Raw genomic sequence first — 16,687 nt, 5'->3', positions numbered from 1 at the left:
GATTCTCGATGTACATTAATTTGCATGCATTTTTGCGTTTTTCTGCGTAAGAAGCTCAAATCACTGAAAATACTTCTTTTTGATAATGTCATTCTGTTAATCCAAAAATGAATTTTTACATGCGTTTTAGCGTTTTGGTACGTAAGAAGTTAAAAAACACTGAAAAGACACTTTTTCGCTAATGTTTATATTTAATATTTAATAATATTTAGATACTTTGTATCGTGTTAGTGCCTAGCATGCTCAAAAACAATCAAAAGACACATTTCTGGTAATGTCATTTCGTTTCCCCATATAGGAGGCTTTGAATGGATTTTTGCGCTTTTTGAAACTACAATGTGATAACTCTGAAAATACACGTATTTCGTAAAGGTATTCTGTTTTTCCATATAGAGTTGCATTTCTGCATTTCAGCGTTACGATATCTAAGAAACTCAAAACTCTCTTAATACATATTTCTGATACTGTAGTTTCGTTCCCTCATATTGGGTACCTTGTATGTATTTTAAGATTTTGTAAGCAAGAAGCTCAAAGACACAATTTTTTTTTCTTTTTTTGGTAATGCTATCGTTTATATATATATATATATATATATATATATATATATATATATATATATATATATATATATATATATATATATATATATATATATATATATATATATATATATATATATATATATATATAAAGTGTGTTTTGCATGCGTTTTAGCGTTTTGGTACGTAAGTAGCTCAAAACATTAAAAAGAAATGTTTTTTGAAAAGAAGTTTTGTTTGTTACTTTCCTTGCTTTTTACCTGTTTGATGCGCAATACACTCAAACACTAAAAAGACACGTTTTTGGTTTCTTTCCCGAAATAGGAGGTTTTGCATGGATTTTGGCATTTTGTTACATAACAATGTGAAATACACACAAAATACACGTTTTTGTAATGTTCTGATTCTCCATATAGACTGCTATTCATGTGTTTTCGAGTTTAAGTATATAACAAGCACAAAACACTTAAAATACTTGTTTTTGGTAATGTTATTGTTTTTCTAGGAAAAGGGTGTTTTACATGCGTTTGAACGTTTTGGTAAGCAACTAGCTCAAAACACTAAAAAGACACGTTTTTTGTTAATATGTTCTTTTCCCATATAGTTTGATTTTTTTTGTTTGTAGTGTTTTGGTACCTAACACGTTCATATAAAAATTGAAAAGAAACGTTTCTGTAAATGTCTATTTTTTTCCCTCATATAGGGTGTTTTGTATGCATTTTGACATTTTGACACCTAACAATGTAAAACACACTAAAAATATATGTTTTTGATAATGTTCTTCTTTCTCCATAAGGAGTGCTATTCATACGTTTTAGCGTTTTGGTACTCATAAATTTAAAAAACACTTATAATACAGGTTTCTTGTAATGTCTTTTCGTTTCCTTATGTATGGGACCTTGCATGCATTTTGGCGTTTTTGTACGTAACAAGACCAAAAATAAGACTTGTTTTTGGTAATGTTATTCTGTTTCTACATTAAGGGTGTTTTATATGCGTTTTAGCGCTTTGGTACCTAATTTTTCAAAAACACTCAAAAGATACATTTATCGTAATAATGTTTTCCCATATAAGATGATTTTCATGCTTTTTATCATTTTGGTGCCTATAATTCTCTAAAACACTCAAAGGATACGTTTCTGATAACGTCGTCTCGTTTCCATGTATAGACGTGTTTTGCATGCATTTTGGCGTCTTTGTACCTAATAATGTGAAAAAAAAGATTAAAATATACTTTTTGATGTTGTTTTGTTTGTCGACATACGTTCATACGTTTTAGCTTTATTGCACCTAAGACACACACACACACACACACACACACACACATACAAAAAAAAAAAAAAATAAAAAAAAAAAAAATCTTGTAATTTCTTTTCGCTTCCCATAAAGAATAATTTCTACTTATTTCATAATTTTTTAACAAGATGAAAACAATCAAAATACACGCTTTTGAAGTCATATATTTTCTACATAATCTTTTTTTTTTTTTTTGCAGGGATTTTAGCGTTCTGGTACGTAAGTAGCTTTAAAACACTGAGAAAACTTTTTTTTTCCTTTCTAGGGTGCTTTCCATGCTTCTTATCGTTTTGCTACCTAGCACGTTCATAAACAATGAAGAGACACGTTACTGGAAATCTGGTTTCATTTCCCAGTATAGGGTGGTTTCCATGTATTTTGGCGTTTTTGTACCTAACAATGTGAAATACGCTCAAAGTACACGTTTTTGTTGTTGTTCTATTTCTCCGCATATACTGTTATTCATGTCTTTTAGCGTTTTGGTACCTAAGAAGCTCAAAAACACTCATAATACACGTTTCTCGTAATGTCTTCTCGTTTCTTCAAATAAGGTACTTTGCATGCTTTTTATTTTTCTTATACATTAACAAGCTCAAAAACATTTTCTTTCTCCATAAACCTTGTTTTCCATGCAATTTAGCATAAGTAAGCAAAACACAGAGAAGATAAATTTTTTGTAATGTTGTTTTGTTTTCCCATATAGGGTGCTTTCCATCGATTTTAGCGTTTTGGAGCCTAAGACGCTCATAAATACTCAGAAGTCATGTTTCTGGAAATGTCTTTTTTTTTTCACCCATATAGTGTGCTTTGCATGCATTTTGGCGTTTTGGCACATAAGAATACACGTTTTTATTAATGTTATTATGTTTCTCCATATAGAGTGTTATTTATATGTTGCATCGTTTTGATGCCGAAAAAGCTCGAAAACACTCGTTTCTCATAGTGTCGTTTCGTTTCCCCATGTATTTCGGCGTTTTTGTACATAAGATGAAAACTCTCAAAACACTTGTTTTTGGTAATGCTGTTCTGTTTCTCTATAAAGGGTATTTTTGCATGCGTTTTAGCGTTTTAGTATGTAAAAAGTTGAAAATCACTTCAGACATGTTTTTTGTTATGTTGTTTCCTATTCCCACTTATGTTGTTTTTTATGCTTTTTAGGGTTTTGGTGCCTAAAATGGCAAAAAAAAAAAAACACTCAAAAGATACGTTTCATGGAAAATCGTTTCATTTCCTCATAAAAGGGGTTTTTCCATGCATTTTGGCGTTTTAGCAACTAACAACATTAAAGACACTAAAATTGCACGTTTGTGGTAATGTTGTTCTTTTTCTTCATAGAGAATTGTATTTACACGTTTTTTTTTGTAGTTTTTGTACCAAAAAAGCTCAAAAATCACTCGTAATATACGTTTTTCGTAATGTCTTTTCCTTTTCCCCATATAGGGTACTTTTTATACATTTTGGTGTTTTTATACGTAACAGCCTCAAAAAACACAAAATATTTGTTTTTGGTAATGTTAATGTTTTTTTTTTTTCATAAATCCTGTTTTGCATGCGTTTTTTGGGGGTTTTGGTAAGTAACTCTAAAACACGGGTGCCTGTCCCGCTCAAAAAACACTCAAAAGACACGTTTCTGGAAATCTCGTTTCCTTTCCCCATATAGGGTGCTTTACAAGCATATTGGCGTTTTGGCATGGAAATAATGGTCTGTTTTTTTTTTTTTCTATATACAGTTCCATTCATGCGTTTTAGCTTTTTCGTAACTAAGAAGCTCAAAAACACACATAATGCACGTCTCTAGTAATGTGCTTTTGTCTCCCCATACAGAGCGTTTTTCTTTTTTTTTTTTTACGTAAAAAGCTCTAAACAATCAAAATACTTATATTTGGTAATTATATTCTGTTTCTCCATACGGTTTCTGCATACGGTTTAGCGTTTTGGTAGATAAGAAGTTCAAAATCACTCAAAAGACACTTTTTTTCTTTCTAATGTTGTTTTGTATTCCCATATAAGGCGATTTCCATGTTTTTTTTTCTTAACGTTTTGGCGTCTACCACTTTGAAAACTCGTAAAAGACTCATTTCTGGTAATGTCGTTTTGTTTTTCCATATAGGAGACTTTTGTATGCATTTTGGCGTTTTGGTACCTAACAATGTTAAATACACTCACAATTGTTCAGGTTGACCCGTTTCTTCATATAGAGTGATATTCATGCGTTTTTGAGTTTTGGTCCTTAGTACCAATATTCTGTCGTTATCCCATAAAGGATATTTTCCATGTATTTAGGCGTTTTTCTACGTAAGAAGATCAAAAACACTCAAAATACTTGTTTCGCGTAATGTTATACTGTTTCTCCATGAACGATATGTTGCATGTGTTTTAGTGTTTTTGTATGTAAGAAAGTTTAAAACATTGAAGAGTCACGTTTTTCGTTTTTTTTTTTTTTTTTTTATCCCCATACAGGTTGATTTGTATGCTTTTCAGCGTTTTGTTGCATAGCATGCTAATAAACTCTCAAAAGACACTTTTCTGGAAGTTTCTTTTCCTCTCCACATATGGTGTGCTTTGCTTGCATTTTAGCGTTTTGGTAACTAACAACATAAAATACACTCAAAATACACGTTTTTTGGTAACGTAATACTGTTTATCCTAATAGGGTGGTATTCATGCATTTTAGCGTTTTAGTACCTAAGAAGCTCAAAAACACTCACAATACACGTACCTCCTAATGTCTTTTCGTTTTTCCATATTGGGTACTTTACGTGCATTTTCACGTAACAAGCTCAAAAACACTCAGAAAACTTTTCTTTTCTTAACGTTATTTTGGATGCATTTTAGCGTTTTGATATGTATGAAGTTAGAAAATAATAAAAAAAACACATTTTTCGTAATGTTCTTTTGCATTCTCATAAGAGGTCAATTTCATGCTTTTCAAATTTTTGGTGCCTAACACGCTCAAAAACACTTAAAAATATACGTTTCTGATAATGTCGTTTCGTTTTCTCACATAGGAGGCTTTACAATAATTTTACCGTTTTTGTACCAATGTGAAAAACATTAAAAATACACGTTTTTCGTAAATTTGTTGTTTCTCGATGTACAGTGCTATTCAAGCGTTTTAGCCTTTTGATACCTAAGAAGATGAAAAAGCTTATATTAACCGTTCCTTGTAATTTTTTTTTTTTTTTCCCATATAAGATACTTTACATGGATTTTGGCGTTTTTCTACGTAAAAAAAAAAAAAAACACTCAAAATACTTTTTTATCCTTTTTCTCTTTAAATGGTGTTTTGCATGCGTTTTAATGTTTTGGTATGTAAATACCTCAAAAGACTCAAAAGACACGTTTTTGTTTTTTTGTTTTTTTTTCTCCATACTAAATGCTTTCCATGGTTTTTATGGTTTTTAGGGATGGCTAACACGCTGATAAACTCTCAAAAGACACGTTTCTGAAAATGCCGTTTCATTTCCACATATAATGATTTACATCCAGTTTGGCGTTATGACACCTGAAAATGTAAAATACTCAAAATATACGTTTTCGGTAATGTTGTTCTGTTTTTCCTTATAGAGTGGTAATCATGTGTTTTAATGTTTTTGGTAACTAAAAAGCTGAAGAACACTCATAATACATGTTTCTTGTAATATGGTACTTTTCATGCCCTTTCGCGTTTTTTTTTTTTTTTTTTTGTACTTAAGCTCAAAAACACTCAAAATATTTGTTTTTAGTAATGTTTTTTTTCTGTTTTTCTATGATGTGTGTTTGGATGCATTTTAGCGTTTTGGTACGTAAGAAATTCAAAAACACTCAAAAGACACGTTTTTCGTTATGTTGTTTTGTACCATTCACCATTTAGGGAGAATTTTACGTTTTTAGCATTTTCGTGCATAACAGGCTAAATAAACACTCAAAAGACACGTTCCTTTCCCATATAAGAGTTTTGCATGCATTTTGGCTGTTTGGTACCTAATAATGTTAAAAAAAAACTAAAATACATTTTTTGTAATGCTGTTATGTTTCTTCATATAGAGTTCTATTCATGCTTTTTTAGCAATTTTCATGCTTTTTATCGTTTTGGTTCCTAGCGCGTTCATAAACACTCAAAAGACACAATTTTGGAAATCTCTTTTCCATTCCCCATATATAGTGCTGTGCACAATTTTTTTTTTTTTTTTTTTTTTTTGGCATTTTGGTACCTAACAATGTGAAATACACATTTTTGGTAACGTTGTTTTTATTTCTCCATATAGAGTTCTATTCATGCGTTTTCGAGTTTTGGTACGTAAAAAGTTAAAAAAAACACTAATAACACACGTTTCTCGTAATGTTCTTCCCTTTCCCCTTACAGCTTTCTTTCCATCAATTTTGGTGTTTCTGTACGTAATAAGATGAATAACACTCTAAATACTTATTTTTTTGTAATGTTATTTTCCACCCCCATAAAGGAAGTTTTACATCCGTATTAGCGCTTCTTACGTAAGTGGCTAAAAACAATCAAGTAAAGTTATTTTGTTTCCCATTACAGGATGTTTTTTTTATACTTTTTAGTGTTTTGGAGCCTATCACGGTCATAAACACACACACACACAAAAAACACGTTTCTGGAAGTGACGTTTCTTTTACTCATATAGGGGGTGCTATGGCTGCATTTTTGTGTTTTGGTACCTAAGAATGTGAAATAAACCCAAAATACACGTTTTTGGTAATTTTGTTGTTTTTCCATATAGGCTGCTATTCATGTGTTTTAGCTTTTTATTAAGTTGGGAACTAAAAAAAAAACTCACACAAAATACACGTTTCTTTTAATGTCTTCGTCAGACACCTATATTCATATATATAGGGATATATATCCCTATATCCTATATCTCTATATCGCGTACTTCCATGAATTTTGGTGTTTTTCTACTTAACAATTTCTAAATTACTCAAAAAACTGGTTGTTTGGTAATGCTACTTTGTTTCTCAATAAAAGGTGATGTGCAGATGTTTTTGCGGTTTGTTTCGTAAATAGCTCAAAAACACTGAAAAAAAAACTTTTTTTTTACCCAATAGGGCGTTTTCCATTCTTTTTAGGGTTTTGGTGCCGAGCACGCTCAAAACACTCAAAAGACACGTTTCTGAAAATCTCATTTCCTTTTCCCATATACGGTGCTTTCTATGCATTTTGGCGTTTTGGTACCTAATATGAAATACACTCATAATACGCGTTTTTGGTAGCGTTCTGTTCTATAGAGAGTGCTATTCACTCGTTTTTGAGTTTTGGTAACTAAGAAACTCAAAATCTTTCTTAATACATGTTTCTTCAAATGTCTTTTCGTTTTCCCATGTACAATACTTTGGGCATTTTTCTACGTAACAAACTCAAAAGCACTCACTCACAATACACATTTTTAGTAAAGATATATGCTTTTTTCCATAGATGTTTTTTTTTTGCATGCGTTTTAGTGTTTTGGTAAGTAGCTCAAAAGCACTAAAAAGCTACTTTTTTGTTAATTTCATACCTAAGAAGCTCAAAAACTTCAATACTACACGTTTTTTGTAATGTTTTACCGTTTTCGTATTATTTGCATGTTTTTTTTTTGCGTTTTTTTACGTAACAAGCTGAAAAAACACGTTTTGTTTTCCCATATAGGGAGTTTTCCATGCTTTTTAGCGTTTTTAGCACGCTCATAAACACTCAAAGGCACGTTTCCGTAAATCTTGTTTTCTTTCCTCATAAAAGGTGCTTTCTATAAATTTTGACGTTTAGGTACGTAACAACGTGAAATACACTTAAAATATTTATTTTGGGTAATATTATTCTGTTTCTCCATAAAAGGTGTTTCCACTCGTTTTAGCGTTTTGGTATGTAAGATGCTCAAAAACACTGAAAAAGACACGTTTTTCGTAATATTGTTTTGTCCTATATAGAGTGATTTCTATGCTTTTTATCGTTTGCTGGCTAAAACTCGTAAGTATTCAAAAGACATATTAATGGAAATTTCGTTTCGCTTACTAATATTTTTTTTTTTTTTTTTACGTAGGAAGGACACTGGCCAAGGGCAGCAAAAATCTAATAAAAAAAATGCCCACTTAAATGCCAGTCCCATAAAAGGGTCAAAGCAGTGGTCAAAAATTGATGGATAAGTGTCTTGAAACCTCCCTCTTGAAGGAATTCAAGTCATAGGAAGGTGGAAATACAGAAGCAGGCAGGGAGTTCCAGAGTTTACCAGAGAAAGGGATGAATGATTGAGAATACTGGTCAACTCTTGCGTTAGAGAGGTGGACAGAATAGGGTGAAAGAAGAAAGTCTTGTGCAGCGAGGCCGCGGAAGGAGGGGAGGCATGCAGTTAGCAAGATCAGAAGAGCAGTTAGCATGAAAATAGCGGTAGAAGACAGCTAGATATGCAATATTGCGGCGGAGAGAGAGAGGCTGAAGACAGTCAGTTAGAGGAGAGGAGTTGATGAGACGAAAAGCTTTTGATTCCACCCTGTCCAGAAGAGCAGTATGAGTGGAACCCCTCCCCCAGACATATGAAGCATACTCCATACGTGGACGGATAAGGCCCTTGTACAGAGTTAGCAGCTGGGGGGGTGAGAAAAACTGGCGGAGACGTCTCAGAACACCTAACTTCATAGAAGCTGTTTTAGCTAGAGATGAGATGTGAAGTTTCCAGTTCAGATTATAAGTAAAGGACAGACCGAGGATGTTCAGTGTAGAAGAGGGGGACAGTTGAGTGTCATTGAAGAAGAGGGGATAATTGTCTGGAAGGTTGTGTCGAGTTGATAGATGGAGGAATTGAGTTTTTGAGGCATTGAACAATACCAAGTTTGCACTGCCCCAATCAGAAATTTTTGAAAGATCAGAAGTCAGGCGTTCTGTGGCTTCCTTGCGTGATATGTTTACCTCGTGAAGGGTTGGACGTCTATGAAAAGACGTGGAAAAGTGCAGGGTGGTATCATCAGCGTAGGAGTGGATAGGACAAGAAGTTTGGTTTAGAAGGTCATTAATGAATAATAAGAAGAGAGTGGGTGACAGGACAGAACCCTGAAGAACACCACTGTTAATAGATTTGGGAGAAGAACAGTGACCGTCTACCACAGCAGCAATAGAACGGTCAGAAAGGAAACTTGAGATGAATTTACAGAGAGAAGGATAGAAACTGTAGGAGGGTAGTTTGGAAATCAAAGCTTTGTGCCAGACTCTATCAAAAGCTTTTGATATGTCCAAGGCAACAGTAAAAGTTTCACCAAAATCTCTAAAAGAGGATGACCAAGACTCAGTAAGGAAAGCCAGAAGATCACCAGTAGAGCGGCCTTGACGGAACCCATACCGGCGATCAGATAGAAGGTTGTGAAGTGATAGATGTTTAAGAATCTTCCTGTTGAGGGTAGATTCAAAAACTTTAGATAGGCAGGAAATTAAAGCAATAGCACGGTAGTTTGAGGGATTAGAACGGTCACCCTTTTTAGGAACAGGTTGAATATAGGCAAACTTCCAGCAAGAAGGAAAGGTAGATGTTGACAGACAGAGCTGAAAGAGTTTGACTAGGCAAGGTGCAAGCACGGAGGCACAGTTTCGGAGAACAATAGGAGGGACCCCATCAGGTCCATAAGCCTTCCGAGGGTTTAGGCCAGCGAGGGCATGGAAAACATCATTGCGAAGAATTTTAATAGGTAGCATGAAGTAGTCAGAGGGTGGAGAAGAGGGAGGAACAAGCCCAGAATCGTCCAAGGTATAGTTTTTAGCAAAGGTTTGAGCAAAGAGTTCAGCTTTAGAAATAGATGTGATAGCAGTGGTGCCATCTGGTTGAAATAGAGGAGGGAAAGAAGAAGAAGCAAAGTTATTGGAGATATTTTTGGCTAGATGCCAGAAATCACGAGGGGAGTTAGATCTTGAAAGGTTTTGACATTTTCTGTTAATGAAGGAGTTTTTGGCTAGTTGGAGAACAGACTTGGCATGGTTCCGGACAAAAATATAAAGTGCATGAGATTCTGGTGATGGAAGGCTTAAGTACCTTTTGTGGTCCACCTCTCTATCATGTATAGCACGAGAACAAGCCAAAAACCAAGGTTTAGAAGGTTTAGGACGAGAAAAAGAGTGAGGAATGTATGCCTCCATGCCAGACACTATCACCTCTGTTATGCGCTCAGCACACAAAGACGGGTCTCTGACACGGAAGCAGTAGTCATTCCCAGGAAAATCAGCAAAAAACCTCCTCAGCTCCCCCCAACTAGCAGAGGCAAAACGCCAGTGGCACCTTCGCTTAGGGGGATCCTGAGGAGGGATTGGAGTAATAGGACAAGATAAAGATATGAGATTGTGATCGGAGGAGCCCAACGGAGAAGAAAGGGTGACAGCATAAGCAGAAGGATTAGAGGTCAGGAAAAGGTCAAGAATGTTGGGCATATCTCCAACACGGTCAGGAATACGACTAGGGTGTTGCACCAATTGCTCTAGGTCATGGAGGATAGCAATGTTGTAGGCTAGTTCACCAGGATGCTCAGTGCTATTCATTTTTTTTAGCATTTTGGTACCTAATATGTTAAAAAAACACTTATAATGCACATTTCTGGTAATGATCTTTCATTTCCCACATAAGTAAGGTTTATGACCGTGTGAGAGTCATCATTTTTCATGCATTTTGGCGTCAGTTTACGTAAGAAGTGCAAAACACCCAAAATACTTGTTTATTGTAATGTTATTCTCTTTCTCCATAAACAATGTTTAGCATGTGTTTCAGCGTTTTGGTACGTAAGTGACTAAAAAAATCCCTTTAATGAATGGCACGTTCTTTGTAAAATTATTTTCTTTCCTATATAGGGTGCTTTCCTTTCTTTTCAGCATTTTGGTTCCTAACACGCTCATAAACACTAAAAAGACACGTATCTAGTTAAGTCGATTATTTTAGCCATATAAGATACTTTACCTGTATCTTGGCGTTTTTGCACCTAACAATGTGAAACAATGAAAATAGTCGTTTCTTATGTTATTTTTTTTTTTTACGTTTTTTTTTTTTTTTTCATTGTATTGTTTTATCTTCGCATACAGAGTGATTTCCATGCTTTTTAGCATTTTGGTGTCCAACACGCACAAAACACTCGAATGACACTTTTCTGGTAATGTCGTTTGATTTCGCAATATTGGAGACTTTTTTTTGGCGTTTTGGCACAATTATGTGTTAACACTCAAAATACACGTTTTTGTTTATTTTATTTTGGTTATCCATATACAACGATATTTATGCGTTTTAGCGTTTTGATACTGAAGAAGCTCAAAACCACCTCTCTATCATGTATAGCACGAGAACAAGCTGTGTTAAACCAAGGTTTGGAAGGTTTAGGACGAGAAAAAGAGTGAGGAATATATGCCTCCATGCCAGACACTATCACCTCTGTTATGCGCTCAGCACACAAAGACGGGTCTCTGACACGGAAGCAGTAGTAATTCCAAGGAAAATCAGCAAAATACCTCCTCAGGTCCTCCCAACTAGCAGAGGCAAAACGCCAGAGGCACCTTCGCTTAGGGGGATTCTGAGGAAGGATTGGAGTGATAGGACAAGATAAAGATATGAGATTGTAATCGGAGGAGTCCAACGGAGAAGAAAGGGTGACAGCATAAGCAGAAGGATTAGAGGTCAGGAAAAGGTCAAGAATGTTGGGCGTATCTCCAAGACGGTCAGGAATACGAGTAGGGTGTTGCACCAATTGCTCTAGGTCATGGAGGATAGCAAAGTTGTAGGCTAGTTCACCAGGATGGTCAGTGAAGGGAGAGAAAGGCCAAAGCTGGTGGTGAACATTGAAGTCTCCAAGAATGGAGATCTCTGCAAAAGGGAAGAGGGTCAGAATGTGCTCCACTTTGGAAGTTAAGTAGTCAAAGAATTTCTTATAGTCAGAGAAGTTAGGTGAGAGGTGTACAGCACAGATAAATTTAGTATGACAGTGACTCTGTAGTCATAGCCAGATGGTGGAAAACTCGGAAGATTCAAGAGCGTGGGAACGAGAACAGGTTAAGTCATTGCGCACATAAACGGAGCATCCAGCTTTGGATCAAAAATGAGGATAGAGAAAGTAGGAGGGAACAGAAAAGGGGCTACTGTCAGTTGCCTCAAACACCTGAGTTTCAGTGAGGAAAAGAAGATGAGGTTTAGAAGAGGAGAGGTGGTGTTCTACAGATTGAAAATTAGATCTTAGACCGCGAATGTTGCAGAAGTTAATGAAGAAAAAGTTGAGTGGGGGGGTCAAGACACTTAGGGTCGTCGACAGAAAGGCAGTCTGACCTGGGGACATTTATGGTCCCCTACCCAGATGGGGACTCCGAGGCTGGTGTAGGAGTCGCCATGATGATTTTAAAATTTTTGAGTGAAGGGTGTGTGTGTTATTAGGTGCTTGTAGTTTTGTGTGGAGGAAGAGAGTTGTCTTTAGAGGGCAGGCAGTGACTGCCCCCTTGTGTTGTGAGACACAAAGGGAAACGTTCTGTGAGGTCACAGTTGGGTTTAACGATAAGTTCACAGCACCCCCTGAACAGTGCTTTAGACCTCACTGGGAGTAATTATCGTTTCGGCAGGTGTCTACTGCCTCCTCCTTGGAGGCTTTGCATGCACTTTAGCGTTTTGGTAGCTAGCAATTCAAAAACACTGAAAATACACGTTTGTGGTTATTTTTTTATTTTTTTCTCCATATAGATTGTTATTAACGCGTTTTCGTGTTTTGGTACCTACGAAGCTCAAAAACTCTCCTAATACACGTTTTATTCTAATATCTTTTCGTTTCTTCTTAAAGTGTACTTTGCATACTTTTTTGACGTTTTTCTACGTAAGAAGCTCAAAAAAACTATATATATATATATATATATATATATATATATATATATATATATATATATATATATATATATATATATATATATATATATATATATATATATATATATATATATATATATATATATATATATATATATATATATATATATATATATATATATATATATATATATATATATATATATATATATATATATATATATATATATATATATATATATATATATATATATATATATATATATATATATATATATATATATATATATATATATATATATATTTATTTATTTATTTATTTATTTATTTATGTTTCTCCATAGACGGTATTTTACATGCGTTTTACCGTTTTGGTACGTAAGTCTCAAAACATTGAAAGGAGACTTTTTTTTTTTTTTCCTTGTGGCGTGCTTTCCATGCTTTTCACCGTTTTGGTGCCTAGCACGCTCATAAACGCTCAAAAGACACGTTTCTGGCAATCTAGTTTCCTTTCCCTATATAGGGTGCTTTCCTTGCAGTTTGTCGTTTTAGTACCTAATAATGTGAAATACACTCAAAATAGTTCTGGTTTTCCAAATAGAAGTCTATTCATGCGGTTTATCGTTTTAGTGCCTAAAAAGCTCAAAACCACTCATAATACACGTTTCTCGTAACGTGTTTTTGTTTCCCAATATAGGGTTTTTTGCATTCATTTTAGCGTATTTCTACGTAATGTGCTCAAAAACACTGAAAATATTCTACTTCTACGTAAAGCGTGTTTTGCATGCGTTTTAGTGTTTTGGTGCTTAAGTAGCTCAACAAAACTCAAAAGACGATTTTCGTGATGTTATTTTGTTTTTCCATATAGGATGCTTTCCATGCTTTTTAGCTTTTTAGTGCCTAGGACGCTCATAAAAACTCAAAAGACACGTTTTGGCGGTTTTATGAGAAAGAAGACATTTTGGCGGTTTTATGAGAAACAAGCTCAAAAATACTCAAAATACACGTCTTTTGTGTTTTTTTTTTTTTTTAGAAAGGATGCTTTGCATCAGTTTTACCGTTTTGGTACGTTAGTACCCAAAAAACACTGAAAAGACTTTTTTTTTTCATATAGGGTTTTTTTTTTTTTTTTTTTTAGCGTTTTGATGCCTAACACACTCCAACAGACACCCAAAAGACACGTTTCTGGAAATGTGATTTTAATTCACCATAGAGAGTTTTGCATTCGTTTTGGTGATATTGTTCTGTTTCTCCATATAGAGTGCTATTCATGCGTCTTAGCATTTTGGTACCTGAAAATCTTAAATGCACTTATAACGGGAATTTCTAGTAATGTTCATTCATTATCCTATATAAGGTGCTTTCCAAGAATTTTTGTACTAAACAAGCTCAAAAACACTCAGAATACTTGTTTTTAGTAATGTTATTCTTTATCCATGAAGGGTGTTTTGCATGCGCTTTAGCCTGTTGGTACGTAAGAAGCTTAAAAGCACTCAAAAGACATCTAATGTTGTTTTGTATTTCCATATAGTACAATTTCCATGATATTAGCGTTTTGGAGCCTAAAACGCCCATAAAAACTCATAAGACACGTTTCTAGAAATGTTTCTTTTTCTCATGCTTTTGCACCCTATATGGTATTTTCGTACTTAGCAATATATAAATCACTCAAAATACTCGTTTTTTTGGTAATGTTGCTTTGTTTCTCCATATAAAGTGCTACTGAACCGTTTTTGCGTTTTGCTACCTAAGAAGCTTAAAAACACTCATACACGTTTCTTGTAATTTTTTATTTTTATTTTTTTTTTTTTACATTTCACAACATGGGGTAACTTACATGTACTTTGTCGCTTTTATATGTAAGAAACTCAGAAGCACTCACCATCAACGGTTTTAGTAATGTTTTTTTTCTGCTTGTTCATAAAGGGTATTTTGCATTTTTTTTTTTTTTAATGTTTTGATATTGAAGAAGCTTAAAACACTGAAAAGACACATTTTGGTAATGAAGTTTTGTATATTCCTATATTTCCATTATTTTTACTGTTTCGATGCCTATCACACTGCAAGCACTCAACAGACCCCTTTCTGTATCGTTTCTTGTCCCAGTATAAAGTGATTTGCATGCATTTTGCCGTTTTAGTGCCTAACAATGTGAAAAAAAGCTCAGAACACGTTTTTTATGATGTTTTTGATGATGTTTCTGCATACTCACGTGTTTTCGCGCTTTGTTACCTAAGGTCAATAACACTCATTATACAGTTTTATGATAATTACGTTTTGTGACACCGTATCGGGTATTTTGGATGTTTTTTGCCGTTTTTGTACTAAGAAAAAATATTTAAAATACACATTTTTGGTAATGTTATTGTATTCCTACATAAAAGGTGTTTTGCATTCGTTTTATCGTCTTGATACGCAAGAAGCTGAAAAATATTCAAAATATGCGTTTTTTTTTTTTTTTTGTGTGTGTGTTGTTCTGTTTTTCCATATAAAGTGCTATTCACGCGTTTTTGCGTCTTTCCATGAATTTTAGCATTTTGCTTCCTAAAACGATGAAAAACACTGAAAATGCAAGTTTCTGGTAATGTTTTGTTTCCCCTTATAAGGTACACACTTTTTTTTCTTTTTAATGATTTCTTGTTTCTTCATATAGAGTACGATTCAAACGTTTTAGCGTTTTGGTACATAAGAATCTCAAAAACGCTAAGAAACAAGTTTCTGATAATATCGTTTTGTTTCATCATATAGCGTACTTTACATGCATTTCGGAATTTCTGTACTTAACAAGCCCAAAAATACTCAAAATACACATTTCTTTTAATGTTATTCTGTTTCTCCATATAAAAAAAAAAAGTGTTTTGCACACGTTTTAGCATTTTGATATGTAAGAAGCTCTTAAACATTCAAAAAACGAATTTTTTAGTAATAATGTTTCGTATTCCAATATATGGTGCTTTCCATGCATTTTAGCGTTTTGGTGCCTAAAATGCCACAAAACACTACAAAGACATGTGTTTTATTTAGTTTTTTTGTTACATTATTTTGTTTAATCATAAAAGATGTTTTGCATGGATTTTATCGTTTTTGGTACGTGAAAGGTGAAAAAATAAAATCTTTTGTATTCCTATATAGGGTGATTTTCATGCGTTTTATCGTTTTTTGTGCCTAACACGCTAATAAACACACAAAAGATACGATTTTGGACATTTTGGTTCCTACCTACATATAGGGTGCTTTTCATGTATATTTGCGTTTTGGTACCTGATAATGTAAAATAGATAAAAATTACACGGTTTTGGTAATATTGTTTTGCTTCTCCTTATAAAGTTTTTGTATCTTTAGATGCTCAAAACACTCAAAATATACTTTTCTTGTAATGGCTCTTTATTTAACAATGTAGGGTAGTTTCTATGCATTTTGACGTTTTTCTGGGTAACAAGCTTAAAGCACTCAAAATACTTGTTTTTGGTAATTTTATTTTATTTCTTCATAAGGGTGTTTTGCATGTGTTTTATCTTTTTGGTACGTAAAAATCTCAAAGTCACTGAGAAGATAGGTTCTTCGTAATGTTGGTTTCTATTCTCATATGGGATAACTTTAAAGATTTTTAGCCTTTTATTGCCTAAGACTCTCATAAACACTTAAAAGACATGTTTCACGAAATTTCTCTTGCTTTCCACATACAAAGGGCCTTCCATGCAGTTTGGCGTTTTGGTAACTAACAATGTGAAAAACACTCAAAAGTCACGTTTTTGGAAATGTTCTTTTCTCTATATTTAGTGCTATTACGCGTTTTTTTTTTTTTTTTTTTTTTTTGCGTTTTGATACCTAAGAAGCTCAAAACACTCAAAAACACTAAAAACTATAAAAAAAAAAAAACGCCAAAATTCATGCAAAGCACCCTATATGGGGAAAAGAAAAGACATTACGAAAAACTTGTATAATAAGTGTTTTTGAACATCTTCGGTACAAAAACACTAAAAAGCATGAATTGCATTCTATATAGAGGAAATGAATAACTTTATTAAAATGAGCGTATTAGGCACCAGAACGTTATAAAGCAAGTAAAGC

Source organism: Scylla paramamosain, chromosome 16 (assembly GCF_035594125.1).
Source record: "Scylla paramamosain isolate STU-SP2022 chromosome 16, ASM3559412v1, whole genome shotgun sequence".
Lineage (NCBI taxonomy): Eukaryota > Metazoa > Arthropoda > Malacostraca > Decapoda > Portunidae > Scylla > Scylla paramamosain.
This window is presented reverse-complemented; position numbering follows the sequence as displayed.